Genomic DNA, 13,299 nt, shown 5'->3' with positions numbered 1-13,299 from the left:
AGGTCTACTAGGTCCTGACCATTTTAGACACTGGATGCATGGTAACCATAGTTATCAACACCATTCCTGTGATGCTCGCCACATGCTAGATGTTGGATAAATTGACATCTGTCACCTTTTTGGGCACCAGATTCCATTCTTTCTACTAACCTGATGGTGAGGTGGGTATTTTTTCCTTCCTCTCCTTACTTTGTGTGTCTTATTTAAAATAGTTCACTCAACTAAGAAGGATTACCTTTCCTCATAGAAGAGGACATTCTTTGGGCTAAATTACATGACTTAAGGCTTCCTTCTTCTGAAACATACAAACAAGGTCTTGTACTTCCAGAGTTGTTAAGTCTATAAAAATTAAACTTAGAATAGTTTCCTCGTTAGACCACTAAGCCTATAGAATGTAGACTATACTACATAGTTGCTAGTAATAAGCCTATCGTAAATTCTCATGTGCTTTATGTTCTTGATAAGAATGATGGACAGTCAGATATGATGTTTCTCCTTGGAAACAGTTCTCGTTTCAAGAATATTATTGTCTTTTGAAACAAGTGGACTATTTGGATGAACAGGCAATTGACAAAATGTTCTTGCTATAGAGCTAATAAACTTTGAAGAAGGGTTTTCAGCAGCTTTGAAGAATATTCTTTCCTGTTGATAATGTGTAAGTAATTCAAGTTTTGATTTCCACTGGTGCTATGGCTAAGCTATCACTTCCGCATGAAGGAGAAAACATGTAACTATTGATAAGTCATCTTACCAATATCTTATCAATTGTCCAAGGGGAAGCAGAAGAGACAAAGAAGCAGTGATTTTGCTGTCAATTATGTTGTTTTATCTGAAGTAATTGCATCTGAGGGAGAACTGTGTTGGGTGTTGGAGTCTCTGCTCTCCCAGACACACAGCCCCTGCCTCTCCACCTTTATTTTAACTTGCCCCTAATGGGGAGAAGTAGGTACTGGGTGTGTGAATCACCCTCACAGTCACTGCCTCTGTCTGAGTTGAGGAGTGTGCCAGCTGTGGTGTGAATTTAGAAAAAATGCTTCATGGGAAGCATCACTTTGAGCAATAGTGGGTCAAAGTGAAAACAATGAAGAGAAGGATGTGATGGTGGAACCAGTCCTGGAGACAACCCAGGTGCCTGAGGAGTGAGCTATTCGGTGCAGTCAACGCAGTCTTCCTTAGCACAACATTACCTTGAAGCCAATTGAATAAGCTTTATCTCAGGCACTTTAAAGAGGATTAGTCCTATTGGTCTTCTGAAAATCAGTAAAGGAGGTGAGGCCAACTTGCTGGTTCCCCTTCTTCAAACTCCAGGTTGAGAGACGATGACTTCAGCGTAGTTTGATTTCCCTGGATGGATCCAGTGAATGTGCTAGAAGACCCATGGGTTATCTATTCCATCCTGAGGACAGGGATGGGGCTGACCCTAAGTCATCATCAGCACAAGGTATGGACAATGCAGGACCAGCAGCCTCACTGGTCTCCCCTCAGTGGGGCTTGTGCCTCACAGAGGCCCGTGGCCCCCAGTTCCCTTACACTGAAGTGAGGGCAGGGGGCTTATCTCTAATTGGCTTATTTCTCCTAATGTCTGTTCCTGAAATGTTTGTGGACATACTTACAATCATCTTATGGTGTCTGCAGTCATGTTTTTCAAGTGTTCTGTTGAGCCTGCTATAGTAAACTATTAGACAATTTGAATAATAGGGTCTTTTTTTGCTTTAAATTATAGTGTATAAATAGTTTCTTTAAGGGATACTCCCGTAGTTTGAGCTCTCAAATAGTTGTGATTGTTATCTAATGAAACTTAGCACAAAAGTATGAACAAATGTACAAAGATGTCTTAGGTGTCCTGACTTAGGTTTGTGAGGAAGCCAGCTCCCTGGCTGGAAGGGTGGACACTCTCCTTTCTCATTGACAAAATGGCAGCCTCAATCAACTGGCTGTTTTTTACCTCTTGGGAAATTTGAACACAACTTTTACACATTGTATTAGCTTCCTGTGGCCATTGTAACAAATCACCACACATTTGTGGCTCAAAACAACACAAATGTATTCCCTGATAGTTCTGGAGGCCAGAAGTAGGAAATCAGTATCAGAGGCCAAATCAAGGCTGCACTTCCTCATGCGGCTCTGGAGAGAGTCTGTCTCTTGCCATTTTCTGTTTCTGGTGGCAGCAGGCAATCCTGAGTTTGAGGCTGTATTGGTCCAACCTCTGCCTCTGTGGTCACACTGCCTTCTCCTCTTCTGTCTGTGGTAAAATCTCCCTCTGCTTCTCTCATACAAGGATACATGTGACTGCATTTATGACCCACCCTGATGATCCAGGACAATATCCACATCTCAATATCTTTAACTTGCTCACATCTGAAAACCCCCTTTTTGTCATATAAGGCTCACAGGTTCTTTTGAGAACCCACTATTCAGCCTTCCACACACTTGTTACCAGCAGTTTAATAGATAAGTAGCATGACCTAAGTTACTAACAACAGTGTTTCTCAGGAATCGGCAACATTCTCCACTAAGAATATATGGTGTTGATAACTATGGTTACCATGCAAATTTGGGGACAGTTTGGCTTATGAACCAGAATGTTACAAAACATAATTAAAGATGAATCTTGCAGACTTTGTGTAGATCCAGGGTTTTGTGGAATTGTGCATCTGAATTTGTGTACGTTTTAGATTAGGGATTTGTTACCATTGCTTGTCCACATCTTTGGATGTTTTCCAAAATCTAGAACTTGTCAGGTACGTTAGCATTTTCTGGTCTACAGATATTATAGAGACAAGAAGTTTAAAATGGACTTTCTCATTATTTCACAGAATCGATATATATTTGCATGTTCTGGAAGCCATGAAAGACGTGGCACAATTTTTTTCCCTCCATGTTCGAGGACTTACCTTTCATCATCATGTAAGACTTTGATAACATGGAACTGATCCCTTAGCTCTTATATTGAACCCAGGCCCCTCTTTTCAGATGACCATACCCAGGATCTGATATACAGTGGTAATCGCTCAGTTCTCGTGTAAATTCAAAGCTCCTCCCAGACCCAGCTGTTCTTTATTGCATTTCTCCTCCATTACAGATTCCCCAATTCTGAGGTTTTGTGTTCTTACAGTCCTGAATTACTCTAACCATTGCTTTGATAATGACCACAGTTTAGGGGCTTCTTACCATCTGTCTACACATATTCCTGGCCAGTGACTTCTTCCCACTCTTTAACCTCCCTGCCTGCCCCAGGGGTCTTGTGATATGATTATGCTTCCTTTTGACTCAGTCCACAATTATAGCAGAGCAAAAAATAATAGTGTGAAGAAATCTAAATGCTACAGTCAACGGTTGAAAAGTCCTCTTTTCCCTTTGCTGAATTATGAGAATGAATTGTTCAGGCTGCAGTGGCCCAGGAGATTGGTACACTAAATGTAGAATACAAGAAACATAATGATTTTACAGACCTGTGTTTTAGAAAAGCCTGGCCCAGAAACACCAATTGATTCATTTAACCAACAAGAATATTTCTATTTTCCAGGACTTTGCTAGGTGATGCAGACAAAATGGTAAACCAAAACAGACTTACTTTGTGCCCTATTGGGGCTTACATGATAGTGAGATAGTTGATAGTTGGACTATCAATCCAAATAGTCACAAAAGTTTCAAATTACAATTATGAGTGGTAAAAGACTTATTTCAGAAGTCAGAGTATATAACTGGTTACTCAACCTGGTTGAGGGGAGGCATTCAGAGAAGGTTTCCCCAAAGGAGCAGTATCTTTATGGGAATTTAAGAAATGAATGGGAAATTGTCAGAATGGAGTTGTGGGGGTGAAGAGAGAGCATTCCAGGCAGAGGGCACATGTACAAATGCCCTGTGGTGAGAGGGAGCAGGGCATGTTGAAGGGCCTGAAATCAGACCATGAAGCTGAATCAAGAAGTCATCTTGAGGACCTTCAAGATGGCAGAGGAGTAAGACGTGGAGATCACCTTCCTCCCCACAGATACATCAAAAATACATCTACATGTGGAACAACTCCTATAGAACACCTATTGAACACTGGCAGAAGACCTCACACTTCCCAAAAGGCAAGAAAATCCCCATGTAACTGGGTAGGGCAAAAGGAAAAAGGAAACACAGAGAGAAAAGAATAGGGACGGGACCTACACTTCTGGGAGGGAGTTGTGAAGTAGGAAAAGTTTCCAAACACTAGGAAGCCCCTTCACTGGCAGAGACAGGGGGTGGGCGGGGGGGCAAGATTTGGAGCCACAGAGGAGAGCACAACAACAGGGATGCAGAGGGCAAAGTGGAGAGATTTCTGCACAGAGCATTGGTGCTGACCAGCACTCACCAGCCTGAGAGGCTTGTCTGCTCACCTGTCAGGGCGGGTGGGGGCTGGGGGCTGAGGCTTGGGCTTCAGAGGTCAGATCCCAGGGAGAGGACTGGGGTTGGCTGCGTGAAAACAGCCTGAAGGGAGCTAGTGTGCCACAGCTAGCTGAGAGGGAGTCTGGGAAAAAGTTTGGAACTGCCTAAGAGTCAAGAGACCATTGTTTTGGAGTGCACGAGGAGAGGGTATTCAGAACACCACCTAAAAGAGCTCCAGAGACGGGCACCAGCTGTGGCTATCAACGTGGACACCAGAGATGGGCATGAAACACTAAGGCTGCTGCTGCAGCCACCAAGAATCCTGTGTGCAAGCACAAGTCACTGTCCACATCTCCCCTCCCAGGAGCCTGTGCAGCCTGCCACTACCAGGGTCCTGTGATCCACGGACAACTTCCGGCACACGGCATGCCTCAGGCTGTTGCAACATCACGTCGGCCTCTGTCGCCACTGGCTTGCCCCACACTCTGTTTCCCCTCCCTCGCCCCAGCCTGAGTGAGCCAGAGCCCCCGAATCAGCTGCTCCTTTAACCCCCTCCTGTCTGCGTGAAGAACAGACACCAGAGGGCAAGCTACAAGCAGAGGTGGGGCCAAATCCAAAGGTGAACCCCAGGAGCTGTGTGAACAAAGAAGAGAAAGGGAAATCTCTCTGTGCAGCCTCAGAAGCAGCAGATTAAATCTCCACAATCAACTTGATGTACGCTGCATCTGTGGAATACCTGAATAGACAATGAATCATCCCAAAATTGAGATGGTGTACTTTGGGAGCAACTGTAGACTTGGGGTTTGCTGTCTGCAACTGACTTGTTCCTGATGTTTATGTTTATCTTAGTATAGTTTTTAGCACTTGTTATCATTGGTGGATTTGTTTATTGGTTTGGTTGCTCTTTTCTTTTTTTTTTATTATTATTACATTTTAAGTTTTATTTAAATAATTTTTAAAGTGTTTTTATTTTAATATTTTTTAAATTTAGTTATAATTATTTTTTTCTTTCTTTTTTCTCCCTTTTCTTCTGAGCTGTGTGGCTGACAGGGTCTTGGTGCTGCGGCCAGGTGTCAGGCCTGAGCCTCTGAGGTGGGAGGGCCGAGTTCAGGACATTGGTCCACCAGAGACCTCCAGACCCCTTGTAATATCAATTGGCAAGAGTTTTCCCAGAGATCTCTGTCTCAACACTAAGACCCAGCTCCACTCAACGACCAGCAAGCTCCAGTGCTGGACACCCCATGCCAAACATCTAGCAAGACAGGAACACAACCTATTAGCAGAGAGGCTGCATAAAATCAAAACAAGTTCATAGACACCCCAAAACACATCACCAGATGTGGCCCTGACCACCAGAAAGAAACGATCCAGCCTCATCCACCAGAACACAGACCCCAGTCTCCTCCACCAGGAAACCTGCACAACCCACTGAACCAACATTACCCACTGGGGGCAGACACCAAAAACAATGGGAACTACGAACATGCAGTCTGTGAAAATGAGACCCCAAACACAGTACGTTAACCAAAATGAGAAGACAGAAATACACAACAGATGAAGGAGCAAGGTAAAAACCCACCAGACCAAACAAATGAAGAGGAAATTAGCAGTCTACCTGACAAAGAATTCAGAATAATGATAGTAAAGATGATCCAAAATCTTGGAAATAGAATGAGAAAATACAAGAAACGTATAACAAGGACCTGGAATAACTAAAGCAAACAAACAATGATGAACAACACAATAAATGAAATTTAAAATTCTCTAGTAGGAATCAATAGCAGAATAACTGAGGCAGAAGAATGGATAAGTGACCTGGAAGATAAAATAGTGGAAATAACTACTGCAGAGCATAATAAAGAAAAAAGAATGAAACGAATTGAGGGCAGTCTCAGAGACCTCTGGGACAACATTAAACTCACCAACATTCGAATTATAGGGGTCCCAGAAGAAGAAGAGTAAAACAAAGGGACTGAGAAAATATTTGAAGAGATTATAGTTGACAATTTCCCTAATATGGGAAAGGAAATAGTCAATCAAGTCCAGGAAGTGCATAGAGCTCCATACAGGATAAATCCAAGGAGAAACACGCCAAGACACATATTAATCAAACTATCAAAAATTAAATACAAAGAAAACATATTAAAAGAAGCAAGGGAAAGCAACAAATAACATACATGGGAATCCCCATAAGGTGAACAGCTGATCTTTCAGCAGAAATTCTGCAAGCCAGAAAGGAGTGGCAAGACATATTTAAAGTGATGAAAGGGAAAAACATAAAACCAAGACTCTCTACCCAGCAAGGATCTCATTCAGATTCAACAGAGAAATTAAAACCTTTACAGACAAGCAAAAGCTAAGGGAATTCAGCACCACCAAACAAGCTTTACAACAAAAGCTAAAGGAACTTCTCTAGGCAGAAAACACAAGAGAAGGAAAAGACCTACAATAAAAAACCCAAAACAATTAAGAAACTGGTAATAGGAACATAAATATTGCTAATTACCTTAAATGTAAATGGATTAAATGCTCCAACTGAAGGCATAGACTGGATACAAAAACAAGACCCATATATATGCTGTCTACAAGAGATCCACTTCAGACCTAGGGACACATACAGACTGAAAGTGAGGGGATGGAAAAAGATATTCCATGCAAATGGAAATCAAAAGAAAGCTGGAGTAGCAATTCTCATATCAGAGAAAATAGACATTCAAATAAAGACTATTACAAGAGACAAAGAAAGACACTACATAATGATCAAAGGATCAATCCAAGAAGAAGAAATGTAAATATTTATGCACCCAACATAGGAGCACCACAATACATAAGGCTAATGCTAACAGCCTTAAAAGGGGAAATCGACAGCAACACAACCATAGTAAGGAACTTTAACACCTGACTTTCACCAATGGACAGATCATCCAAAGAAAAATAAGATAAGGAAACACGAACTTTAAATGACACATTAAACAGACGGACTTATTTGATATTTATAGGACATTCCCTCCAAAAACAACAGAATACACTTTCTTCTCAAGTGCTCATGGAACACTCTCCAGGATAGATCATATGTTGGGTCACAAATCAAGCCTTGGTAAATTTAAGAAATTTGAAATCGTATCAAGCAAGTATCTTTTCTGAGCACAACCCTATGAGACTAGATATCAATTACAGGAAAAAAACTGTAAAAATTACAAACACATGGATGCTAAACAATACACTACATAATAACCAAGACATTACTAAAGAAATCAAAGATGAAATCAAAAAATACCTAGAAACAAATGACAATGAAAACACGATGACCCAAAACATATGGGATACAGCAAAAGCAGTTCTAAGAGGGAAGCTTATAGCAATACAATCCTACCTCAAGAAACAGGAGAAATCTCAAAAAAATAACCTAACCTTTCACCTAAAGCAATTAGAGAAAAAAAAAAATCCCCAATGTTAACAGAAGGGAAGAAATTATAAAAATCAGATCAGAAATAAATGAAAAAGAAATGAAGGAAATAATAGCAAAGATCAATAAAACTAAAAGCTGGTTCTTTGAGAAGATAAACAAAATTGATAAACCATTAGCCAGACTCATCACAAAAAAAAAGGGAAAAGACTTAATCAATAAAATTAGAAATGAAAAAGGAGAAGTAACAACTGACACTACAGAAATACAAAGGATCATGAGATCCTACAAGCAACTATATGCTAATAAAACGGACAACCTGGAAGAAATGGAGAAATTCTTAGAAAAGAACAGCCTTTCAAGAATGAACCAGGAAAACATAGAGAACAAAAATAGACCAATCACAAGCACTGAAATTGAAACTGATTAAGAATTTTCCAAAAAAACAAAAGCCCAGGACCAGATGGCTTCAAAGGCGAATTCTATCTAACATTTAGAAAGAGCTACCACCTATCCTTCTCAAACTCTTCCAAAGTATACCAGAGGGAGGAACACTCCCAAACGCATTCTACGAGGCCACCATCACCCTGATACCAAAACCAGACGAAGATGTCACGCACTCACACAAAAAACTACAGGCCAATATCACTGATGAACATGGGTGCAGAAATCCTCAACAAAATACCAGCAAACAAAATTCAACAGCGCATTAAAAGGATCATTCATCATGATCGAGTGGGGTTTGCCCCAGGAATGCAAGGATTCTTCAATATATGCAAATCAATCAATGTGATAAATGATATTAACAAATTGAAGGAGAAAAACCATATTATCATTTCAATAGATGCAGAAAAAGCTTTCAACAAAATTCAACACCCATTTATGATTAAAATCCTGTAGAAAATAGGCATAGAGGGAACTTACCACAACATAATAAAGGCCATATATGACAAGCCCACAGCCAGCATCATTCTCAATGGTGAAACATGAAACTATTTCATCTAAGATCAGGAACAAGACAAAGGTGTCCACTCTCACGACTATTATTCAACATAGCTTTGGAAGTTTTAGCCACAGCAATCAGAGAAGAAAAAGAGATAAAAGGAATCCAAATCGGAAAAGAAGAAGTAAAGCTCTCCTTGTTTGCAGATGACATGATACTATACGTAGAGAATCCTAAGGATGCTACCAGAAAACTACTAGAGCTAATCAATGAATTTGGCAAAGTAGCAGGATACAAAATTAATGCACAGAAATCTCTTGCATTACTATTCACTAATGATGAATAATCTGAAAGAGAAATTAAGGAAACATTCCCATTTACCATTGCAGCTAAAAGAATAAAATACCTAGGAATAAACCTACCTAAGGAGACAAAAGACCTGTATGCAGAAAAGTATAAGACACTGATGAAAGGAATTAAAGATGATACAAACAGATGGAGAGATATACCATGTTCTTGGATTGGAAGAATCAATATTGTGAAAATGACTCTACTACCCAAAGCAATCTACAGATTCAATGCAATTCCTATCAAACTACCACTGGCATTTTTCGCAGAACTAGAACAAAAAATTTCACAATTTGTATGGAAACACAAAAGACCCCGAATAGCCAAAGCAATCTTGAGAACGAAAAATGGAGCTGGAGGAATCAGGCTCCCTGACTTCAGACTATACTACAAAGCTACAGTAATCAAGACAGTATGGTACTGGCACAAAAACAGAAATATGTATCAATGGAATAGGATAGAAAGCTCAGAGATAAACCCATGCACATATGGTCACCTTATCTTTGATAAAGGAAGCAAGAATATACAATGGAGAAAAGACAGCTTGTTTGATAAGTGGTGCTGTGAAAACTGGACAGCTACATGTAAAGGAATGAAATTAGAACACTCCCTAACACCATACACAAAAATAAAGTCAAAATGGATTAAAGACCTAGATGTAACGCCAGACACTATAAAACGCTTAGATGAAAACATAGACAGAACACTCTATGACATCAATCACAACCAGATCCTTCATGACCCACCTCCTAGAGAAATGAAATAAAAACAAAAATAAACAAATGAGACCTAATGAAACTTAAAAGCTTTTGCACAGCAAAGGAAACCATAAACAAGATGAAAAGACAACTCTCAGAATGGGAGAAAACATTTTCAAATGAAGCAACTGACAAAGGATTAATCTCCAAATTTGCAAGCAGCTCATACAACTCAATATCAAAAAAACAAACAATCCAATCCAAAAATGGGCAGAAGACCTAAATAGACATTTCTCCTAAAAAGATGTACAGATTGCCAACAAACACATGAAAAGATGCTCAACATCACTAATCATTAGACAAATGCAAATCAAAACTACAATGAGGTATCACCTCACGTCGGTCAGAATGGCTATCATCAAAAAAATCTACAAAGAACACATGCTGGAGAGGGTGTGGAGAAAAGGGAAGCCTCTTGCACTGTTGGTGGGAATGTAAATTGATACAGCCACTGTGGAGAACAGTATAGAGGTTCCTTAAAAAAGTAAAAATAGAACTACCATACCACCCAGCAAGCCCACTACTGGGCATATACCCTGAGGAAATCATAATTCGATAAGAGTCATGTACCACAATGTTCATTCCAGCATTATTTACAATAGCAAGGACATGGAAGCAACCTAAGTGTTCATCGAGAGATGAATGCATAAAGAAGATTTGTCACATATATACAATGGAATATTACTCAGACATTAAAAAGAAACTAAACTGAGTTATTTGTAATGAGGTGGATGGACCTACAGTCTGTCATACAGAGTGAAGTAAGTCAGAAAGAGTAAAACAAATACTGTATGCTAACCATTTTATATGGAATCCAAAAAAAAAAAAAATACTTCTGAAGAACCTTGGGACAAAACAGAAATAAAGACCCAGATGTAGAGAATGGACCTGAGGACATGGGGAGAGGGAAGGGTAAGCTGGGATGAAGTGAGAGAGTGGCATGGACGTATATACACTACCAAATGTAAAATAGATAGCTAGTGGGAAGCAGCCGCATAGCACAGGGAGATCAGCTCGGTGCTTTGTGACCACATAGAGGAGTGGAATAGGGAGGGTGGGAGGGAGACGCAAGAGGCAGGTGATAGGGGGATATGTGTATCTGTATAGCTGATTCACTTTGTTATACAGCAGAAACTAACACACTATTGTAAAGCAATTATACTCCAATAAAGATGTTAAAAAAAAGAAAATTCATTTTGGTGCAGTAATATTGTGAGGTAGGCAAGACTCAGATTTTCTGTTTTTAGGCCTTTCAATGATTTGATCTTGCCAGAAAACCATAGGAAATTATTGAATACTTTAAGCAGAAACCTAGTGTTCTATGTTTTAAAGCCTGGTGTTTTATGTTTAGGTTCATGTTTTAAAAAGGATACTCTACTGGGTAGAGATGAATCTGTGAGAAAGCAAGAATGGGTGTGGGAAGCCCAGTTAGGAGACAAAATGTAAAGATGCACAATGGCTCCTTCTACTTTTTCATATTCTTTGATTTTTATCCTGTTTTGGCTTTTGTCATTGAACTCAGATCAATATACATTTGCTTAAAGAACAAGAAAAGATTTATGAATGAATAAGTCCAGTTCTGCTTGGCAAAGGAGAAAAACTCAAACCAGCCATGCTGTGTCCTCAGTGCCTCTACTGTTTGCCACTGACACCCATACTCCATTTAAAAAGCTCAAAAGTTCTACAGCATCATGAAAATACAGAGAGCAAACATATTCTAAATATAAGAAATCACTCACTAGTGCATTAGGGGAAGAATTTGGAGAAGTTCTAGGGATAAAGGGCAGACATCCCGTATCTCGATCCTTGTGGACAAGAAAGTGATTAAGCAAATTTAAAGGTCTTTTTTTTAAGACTGTAAAGGGCATAGAGATTCCTGAGGTTCTTCGTAATTATGCAACAGAAATTTAATCCAAATTGGCAGGGAATTAGTCTTTGAAGGATAAAAAGATTATAACTAGGTCCATTGACAATATGGTGTGAATATTTTGTCTGAGCTTAAGAAGAGGTCATTCTATCAGTTTCATTAAGGCTTAAATATTCTGTTAAAATGAAGATATTCTAAACATGTCAGACTTTAGGAAAAGAAATCCAGGAATTACAAAGAGATATTCTAAATTGCAAGTGCTTGATAACCATCCAGGGATTGAATTAATAGCCACAAAAATATGAAGTAAATATTTCTGTTGAAAATTCTCTCAAATTTATCCTAAAAGTATATAAAATGTTCAAAGTTAAAATAAAGTTGAGGCTTTGAAGTTTTGGAAATGTCCTCAGTTGGGCTGAGTGGGGCTAGGTGAGGGCTGGGTGCCTCAGCCTAAGGTCCTGGTGGTGTGTTCTCAGTCTTGTCCGTGGGGACCTGCTTTGATTTGCTTCTCCATGGAGGACTAGTGTCCCCTACCCCTTGTTTTTATTTTCAGAGATCATATCCAGAGACTGAAGATTTTATTTCCCTGGAGAAGTGAATTCTAAGTTCTAGAAAAACGATTGAAAAACACAGTCTTAAGGGAAAGGGTAACCTGATGACACATGACACAGATTCTCATCAATCAAAGAACCACTTTGCCTCAGATTCATCACAGCTTCTGTGAATCACAGCGGAATTCTTCTAACCTTACTGAGAAAGGAGACAGCCTGGCAAGTAACACCCAGGATATTATTTCTGGGGTCCAGTCAACCTGAGGATAATTATTCATCTTACTAAAACCCTTTTGTTGGCACAACATTGTAATGTAGTAGATCAATACTTTGGAGTCCTATACACGGGTCAGATACCGGCTTTATCAATGATTAGCCTTGAGACATTGGTTATGGTACAGAACTTATCTAAGCCTCATTTTGTCATCTCTAGAATGGGGACAATGATGCTTTTTACTTTATACTATTATTGGGAGGATGAAATGATTTCATCAATATAAAGAACTTAGCACAGTGAGTGGCACATAATAAACTAATTGCACATAATAAACTAATAAACTCCTATTAGGAGGTCTTTCAGATTAAGTGTGATCTTCAGTTCCCATCACAGATGGAAATAAAAGAGTGAAAAATTTCTGTAGAGTATTATACAAATATAATGAATATCCTATGAAACTAACATCAATTCCTAGAAATAGACAATTTTAGAAGAAAACATTATTTTGAAATTCACCACTAAAACACTGTTATAAACTTCAATAAAAAATTGTCTGCCTTATTAAAACATTTACAGTGTTTTCCTCAGAGCCATGGATGGAGAAGTGTTAATGGCATATTGTGTGAGTTTTTCTTATATTCAGATACAGTTTATTCTTGGGAAAATATTAACTGCTTAAGTAAATTCTGCAAAAGTTAGTGACCTGAGGGAATAAAACTAATACATATATTGAATAGAATATCCTAGTGTTTTCTTGATATATTTAAATGGGATAAATCATGTGGTTTTTTTTTGAAAAATGAAATTTATATGAAAATGTAATTTCTAGATATTTAGCAGCACATTCACGGGGTAA

Source organism: Eschrichtius robustus, chromosome 12 (genome assembly GCF_028021215.1).
Source record: "Eschrichtius robustus isolate mEscRob2 chromosome 12, mEscRob2.pri, whole genome shotgun sequence".
In the NCBI taxonomy this organism is placed as follows: Eukaryota; Metazoa; Chordata; class Mammalia; order Artiodactyla; family Eschrichtiidae; genus Eschrichtius; species Eschrichtius robustus.
The sequence above is the reverse complement of the archived record's forward strand: the minus strand, read 5'-3'. Positions refer to the sequence as shown.